The sequence below is a fragment of the Protopterus annectens genome, chromosome 11.part0, assembly GCF_019279795.1.
Source record: "Protopterus annectens isolate FY-2018-M chromosome 11.part0, PAN1.0, whole genome shotgun sequence".
NCBI classification, from domain to species: domain Eukaryota; kingdom Metazoa; phylum Chordata; order Ceratodontiformes; family Protopteridae; genus Protopterus; species Protopterus annectens.
In genome coordinates this window covers 922643863-922651533 of record NC_056745.1, presented here as the reverse complement: position 1 = coordinate 922651533, position 7671 = coordinate 922643863, and the positions used below count along the sequence as shown (strand labels likewise).

Genomic DNA, 7671 nt, shown 5'->3' with positions numbered 1-7671 from the left:
TGTTAGTACTTACCCCCTTAAATGCATGCCATATCTCCTTCCATGTCAGTACTAACACCCTTTAATACATGCTATCTCTCCTTACCTATCAATAATTACAACCTTTAATGCATGCCATCTCATCTTACCCTGTCAGTACTTGCATCCTTTAATGCATGTCATCTCTCCATTCCCTGTCAGTACTTGCACCCTTTAATGCAATTCATCTCTTCTTAATCTACCAGTACTTATATCCTTTAAAATATGCCACATCTCCTTCCCCTGTCAGTACTTATACTCTTTAATACATGCTATCTCATCTTAACATGTCACTACTTACACACTTAAAAGTCATCTGGTCTTACCCTGTATGTACTTACACCATATGATGCATAGATTCATAGGTGTGTACTAGGCCAATGGCCCTGGAGTCTTTACAAGCCTAGCCCATTGAAGTGCCCTGGCATCATGCCGCCATTAGTTTCCGGTGCCTCTAACAAGTAGAGTCATCATATCTTACTCAGTCAATGCTTACACCCTTTAATACATCACACTTTACCTTACCAGTAAGTACTTACACTCTATAATGCATACCATCTGGCCTTACCCTCTCAGTACTTATATCCTTTAATGCATGCCATCTGGCCTTACCCTCTCAGTACTTATACCCTATAATGCATACCATCTGACCTTACCCTCTCAGTACTTACACCCTATAATGCATGGGTCTATATTATATATTTGAATTTTGAAAATGTTGAACGCTCTAAAGAGCGAAAATGCCGGAACTCAAAGTTTTTTTATTGAGATCGCAGTACAGTGAAGATCAGAATATATACCCTTTCCTCACTGTACTGCGATCTCGGAGTTGCAATATATATTTAGTGGGGGTCAGTAGTTTGAGTTCTGGCATTTTTGCTCTTTAGAGCGTTTGACATTTTCAGTAGTCAGTTATATGATATAGACCCATAATGCATACTATCTGGCCTTACCCTCTCAGTACTTACATCCTTTAATGCATGCCATCTAGCCTTACTCTCTCTGTACTTACACCCTATAATGCATACCATCTGGCCTTACCCTCTCAGTACTTACATCCTTTAATCCATCCCATCTGACTTTACACTGTCATATTTATACCTTTTAATGTATGCCATCTCTCCTTATTTTGTCAGTACCTGCACCCTTTAATGTGGCCATCTCTCCTTATTCTGTCAGTATGTGCACCTTTTAATGCATGCCATCTGTCCTTATCTTCTCAGTACATATATCCTTTAATGTATGCCATCTCTTCTTACCATGCCATTACTTACACATTTAATGCATGACAACGTGCCTTACCCTGTCAGTCCCTTTAATACATACCATCTGTCCTTTTGATTCTTACTTACCATTAGAATTTGAGATATCTTCATATTAGTTTTATTCTATACATCCCAGTCCCAGTTAAGGTGAATTATTTGCAAACAGAGGCCACTATAGACACCAAACCAACAGTACTTTTGCAGAAAATGAGGTGAGTGATAACACGGTTGGAAAAGGAAATACTCCAAGCCACATTACCCTTCCTCTCCAAAATATCTCTAGGTTTTAATTTCTCCAAGTCTTGTGTTTCTAATACCATGACGGAATTGGACTTCATTCCTAAATCAAAGTCTGATTAAAGTTCATGAAATTAGTATTGTTTCAATCTTTAATATTAGTGAGAAGTACTCTTTGCAGCACCCACAATGCGTCCAGTAATAACTCCTTCTGCAGTTTGTATGGATCTACATGTATCAGTAATATAGCTAAATACAACTGTAAATTCTTTTTTATAAGACCCATTCTTCCTACTACTATTGAAACTATCTGGGTATCCTTCTTCTACATTGCCCTCATTTCTGCCTGCAAATCCTGGTATTTTATGACTTTGTGTCTCTATGTAAAACACTGTAGTCACTGAGTGTAGCAATTTCAATGATCAATGCTACTTTTGTCTTCTTTTTATGGACCGCTATATCTGTTTTTCTCACATCTATTTTTTGAACTGTAGGTAATAGGTGATCCCATATGATATAAACTTCATCATTTTCTATAATGCTTTGTGGTTCATATTTCCATTATTTTTCAGCTACTTCAATACTATAATGTTTGCACAATCCCCAGAGCAACAGTCTTGCCACATTATTATGCCTTTCAGTATACAGTCTTTCTGCCATTAGTATATCACAGCTAGCAACAAGATGTGCGACTGTTTCCAATTCTGTTTTACAAAACCTACATGTGTCTGTTTCTCCCACATGTTCAGTGGACTTTGTAAACCAATGTGTACATAGTCCACAGTCTTAGGCCAGCACCTTTCATCTTTTGGTTTAAATTCACTTCTCCTTAACCATTCCTGCATTTGATCCTGATCAACATGATGCTGTTCCAAGAGTTTTCTATACTTGCAACTATAATTATGAATTTTACACATTTATTGCCTTCTCATCTAATCCTTCACCTTATATTCTTTCTTTTGTTTTTTTGGCACATTCAGTTGCTGCTGATTTTTATCTACTTCTGGTTTGATTTCCATTCCCACTTGATGCTGATATGCTTCTGCTAAACTAAGCAGGGAAGTCATCTTAGACTTATTCTCCACATTTTAAAACCTTCACTGCATCTGGGTCTTGTGAGGTCAGCAGATATGTATGCGGTCCCATGATTTCAGATCTATACATGTAATCAATTTTGAGGAGACCCCATACCTCCTTCAGAACAGGAAATATATAGACTTGTTACACACTGATTTCTATAAATCATTTGATGAACATGAAGCATCCTTCTTGTTTTCCTGTCCAACCTATCCAACACCTTTTGAGGCCAGTCAATTACTCCAAAACTGTAAGGACAGGAACAGCAAATTGGTTTATAGTTTGAACTTTGTTCCTAGATGTCAATGCTGTTTTCGGAATTCATTTAACTCTTCTAAAATTTTCCTAAGTTTTATTCACATTTGTTCATGTTTTATTGTTGATCCTTCATCAATTTCTCAAATATTTATACACTCCCTCTTGCACAAGTTCTTTTATATCACAATCCTATCCCAAACTGATGTTTTCTTGGTGCTGCAGCTTTCCTGCTTTAAAGGTTACTTTTGCACATTTATCAAGACCAAATGACATTCTTATATCATCTGAAAATGTTGTGAAAACTTGCAGTTGTGCTTTCAGTTCCCAATCTGATGATCTATACAATTTTGAATAATCTACAAAAAGAAGATGAGAAGTCTTTACACGTTGTTGTATTCTGGGAGCCAATTTGTAGCCATGATCTAACAAGTTAAGTAGACAGCTTAATGGGTTAAAGGCAAGACAAAACAGCAGTGGTGACAGAGAGTCACCCTGGAATATTCCCCTTTGAATTTTTATCCTTGAAATATTAATTTGACCTTTATCATGGTTTAATTGCAAAGTGGTTTGACACTATTTCATGGTCACTGTAATGAAATTGATCATTGTAGGGTGTATCTTATACATTTTTAAGCACTCTTTTATCCATGAATGTGGGATACTGTCAAATGCTTTTTTGTAGTCTAGCTATACCATACTTAGATTCTTCCCCGTTTTACAGTTCTCCATTATGATTTTATTTAACAAATGATCCTTTGTTCCATATGACTTTTTATCACCCTTTTGTTCTATTGCCATGATTGAGTTTCCTTCTAAATGACTATAAACTCTGTTGGCATCAATTCCAGTGCATAGTTTATATGTTATCGGAAGGCAAGTTATTGGTCTATAGTTTTCAGGTTAGCTTGCAGGTTTGCTCTTAAGCAGTAGTATTGTATTTCCTGTTATTAACCAGGCTGGTGTCTGTCCGGGGTGCACATAAAATATTTCTTGCTCATGGCTAAATCTTCATGTAAAGATGTTAATACTTTTTGCCAGAAGTTAGGTACTGCATCTAGGCCTAGGGTTTTCCAGTTAGGAGCTTTTCTTAACTTTGTTTCAATCTCCCTGGCCATTACTTTATCCCATTTTATATCCTGTACATTTGAACTTCTTATTCTTTCTTTTACTTCTTCTATCCATTTATCATCTTTGTTATGTTTCACAGGATCTTGGTAGGTATATCTCCAAAATGTATCTATTTTTTTTCTATTTTTGGTGGTGTTTCAATTTCTTTTGCCATGTTTTCTAATTCTCTATAAAACTTTTTGGGTCATCAATAAATTGCTTATTTTGTACTTTTCTTTATATTTATCTGCATATCTTCTAAGTTCTCCTGACTGTGCTGATGTTTATTATTTGATATAGTGCACAATAGATCCTGATCTATTCTGATACTCCACATTGTTTTTATCATGTCTACCTTTCTATTTTTGTTGATCTGTTTCCTCTTCTGTACTCTTCTAACAGTGATACTTCTTGTCTTAATTGCTTTATAGTTTTCTCTATTTGATACTTCCATGATGGCATTTGATTTCTCCCCTTCCTTTCCTGCCCTGTGTTTTTGTGGTAAGACTTTATCTGTTATTAATTTAGCTGCACAGTAATATATCCTATTTACTTGTTATATTGCATGAATCTCTATAGACAGAACTAATTACCATATTCATTTATTTTATTAAACTTCCAACTTTTGGGGTTTTATTGACTTTCTGTATTATATTTCTTTCAATAATCTTAATATATCTGACCGTGTCTATTAAATCAAGCAACTCTTCTCTTAGATCATTTTCTTCTAGACTGAGGGCACATTCTTTGTTCTCCATTTCCTGCAAGCTTTTTATAGAAAGCTCCAGAGCATCTTCCTGGGCCACATTCTCTTCAGTTTCATCCTGTGTCATCTGTTGCTCTCTAGTCATAGGATGTGGGTAATGTACGACAAGATCACTAGACCGATAATGGCAAAAAAGTAAGGAAAAATTATGTCCAGCATTGTGGCGCTTTATTTCAGAAATCGTAGAGCGTAGGGCATTTTCTGCGAAAGTGCTATTGGTAGGGCTTGTCAATAATTATTGCCAAGGGAAAGGAGTGCAACCAGGATTTCTGGAAATGTACACTGACTTTGATACTATTGGCACTCCCCCGCCCCTTGAAATATTCGATTTGTAAATATAGGTCCAGCTTCTGATGTGCTACCATTGCTGTATCTAACTTAAGTAAATTTCATTTTTTTGTTGCCCGCGCTATAAATATCTTAAACACAAAATTAAAGATGCACAAATACTAATATTACTACAATAGAAGCCTTTAGTTGGACAGATAAGTATATCATGGATAAAATCATATTATGTGCTGGTTCAACTGAACTCTTGTTTGGAACTTGGGCATTTAAAAAATGTGCCTTTATGCTTGGCAAAGTGCTGCCCTCTTAAAAGTAGATTAATACATCACGCCTTTATATGGTGTACGCCTAGCTACAGACCTGCTAACCACGTACGATTGGATAACATTTACAGGAATACTTTGGGAGAATGTCTTGATCGGAATAGTTACAGCGATCCGGGCAGGTGCACTACTACATCATAACTACAGGGAAACAACTATGTAGTGCGGTGCCCGACTGATTGTAAACTATTTACTATTTATGTACAGCTCACAAGACCAAGCAACGTATGACTCTAGATAATGAAAAGTGCTCCGGGGGTCGTGGCTGTCGCAGTTTAATTCGGTACGTGCGTGTCTGATCCCAAGGCTCCAGGGATTCCAGAAAGAGCCGCACCACTCCCCCTCCCCTGTTACTGCAGCAACTCACCCATCCAGTTTCTCTACAACATCAGTGCTCCTGTCCAGAGGATATACGATTTACTGAAATAAGGCGCAGTTATGCTGGATATATTTTTCTTAATGTTTTTTGCCATTATCGGTCTAGTGGTCTTGTCTTACATTATCTATATCCTATGACCAGAGATGTTTCGGAGAGGAAGGGCGATGTGGCTCGGAGTAAGTCCTTATCCAACCGTGTCTTCGCTCACTTTATTTTCTGCAAAAGTGCTGTTGGTTCGGTGTTTGTACTGGCCGCAGTTTGCAAATAATTCTCCTTAATTGGGGCTGGCAAAATTGCTTTCAACTTGCTTGTCCTTGATTTCAAGACCAGAAATTACATGCTTTCTTTTGTGAGGATGTGCAACAATCAGCGAACTACAAAGCTGCTATCCTTGCAGGAGTAGCCCTTCACTAGATGACATTCTCTTCTACTGCTGCAAGCTGTGGCGACTGCCAAACCCCGAACCTAATACCATGGACAGCTCCACGTCCGGCCTCAAACAACGTCCTTCCGTAAAGAGGTCACGGTCATTGGGCACTTTTTATTCTACAATTGCTGGCAGATTGATGCATGTGTATCTTTATTTTTTAAATAAAAAGGATATTATGTGATAGGCGAACCATTTCCACTTTCAAACAACGCCGAAGATTAATCGAAGGCCTGCAAAGTGAAAGGTTAGAAGAAGACAAGGTAAACACAGAAACATACATACGTACATACTGGCCATGCACGCTATCCCCAAGCACAACTTTATGTGTTCCCCTATTTCTGTCCATCTGATATATGCATATGTGTTAGGACTTGATGTTGTGAAAATGTTTTATGTTCCACCTACCTAGTGCTTGATGCTTGACCTTCCACCTATCCAAATTACTACACACATCACTCCTCACAGTCCCCACCATTTACACACACACTGCTGTTTGTTTCTTTCTGCCTGTTATTCCTTGCACATGGCTCTTAGCTTTATTTTTTATTTATTATGTAAAATGTTGTTTCATTTACTAGGTAATCTACCTTCTAGCTATTCACTTTATCTTCCCGTCAGTTTTGAAAAAGGTCCACTGGGTCTTCACCACATTATCAAAAGAAACAATAAGTTATGCAGTCATAGAAATGTTAAAAACCTACAACTTGCGACAGCAAGAAAAGGAGCTGGAAGGCTAAATCAGATTTGTCACAAGGCACATATTTTCATGTAAGTGACTAGGATGGATGTACAGTGCACTGAATCAAAATATGTAATTTTACCGTGTTGCCAGGGAAGCCTGCAGAAAAATTAAACAGTGTCATTGCTGCTGGTGAGCGCTAAAAGCTTTTTCAGTTTCATTTATTTATTCACTTAACTGGCTAAATGAATTTTCCACTCTCATTCTCTCTCTCTCTCACACACACGTACGTATGTATAAAATTGACCTTTATATATTCAAATGTTCTTAGTGTTAGTTTAAAAACTGGCATTAAGCAGTTTGAACACAGAGAATGCTGAACACCCTAAATATTGAAGGTACAAAAGATCAAGAAAGGAAAACTATTTCCTTTCCCAATCTTCACACTACCCCCCCCCCCCCACACACACACACACAATAACATTAGCCTCACATTTGTCTGAATAGTTTCAATGTTAAGGAAAGGTATTAGATTATGGCTGAGGAAGAGGCAGCATTAGGGTTAGCACCCACTACTAAGATGGGAAGGGGGCTCTGTAATCCTAACACTGACCCTTCTCCCAACCCTATCCATACACCTTACCTTAATAAAAACCCCACCTTCAGTACTTACATATTATCACAACCAGATTTTGGATCTGCTGTAATTTGTAATGTTACCGTGGAAGGAGTTTATCTCTTCTGGCGTCCTGACTGCAATTGTTGCTCATTTATGGAAAGTACTGTTAATTTCATTTTTTACCACGTCATTATGTTATCTTTGCAATGGGAACATGTTACAGGT

At 37.5% G+C, this 7671-nt stretch overlaps 1 long non-coding RNA gene across 1 annotated transcript in view; it reads left to right on the top strand.

Moving 5' to 3' along the window:
* Positions 1-5399: 5399 nt before the first annotated feature.
* LOC122815641 overlaps positions 5400-7671 on the top strand; it is a 140448-nt gene continuing 138176 nt past the window's right edge. Inside the window, exon 1 of the long non-coding RNA XR_006366978.1 lies at positions 5400-6408. This is a non-coding gene — a long non-coding RNA (uncharacterized LOC122815641). The remainder of the gene's footprint in view (positions 6409-7671) is intronic.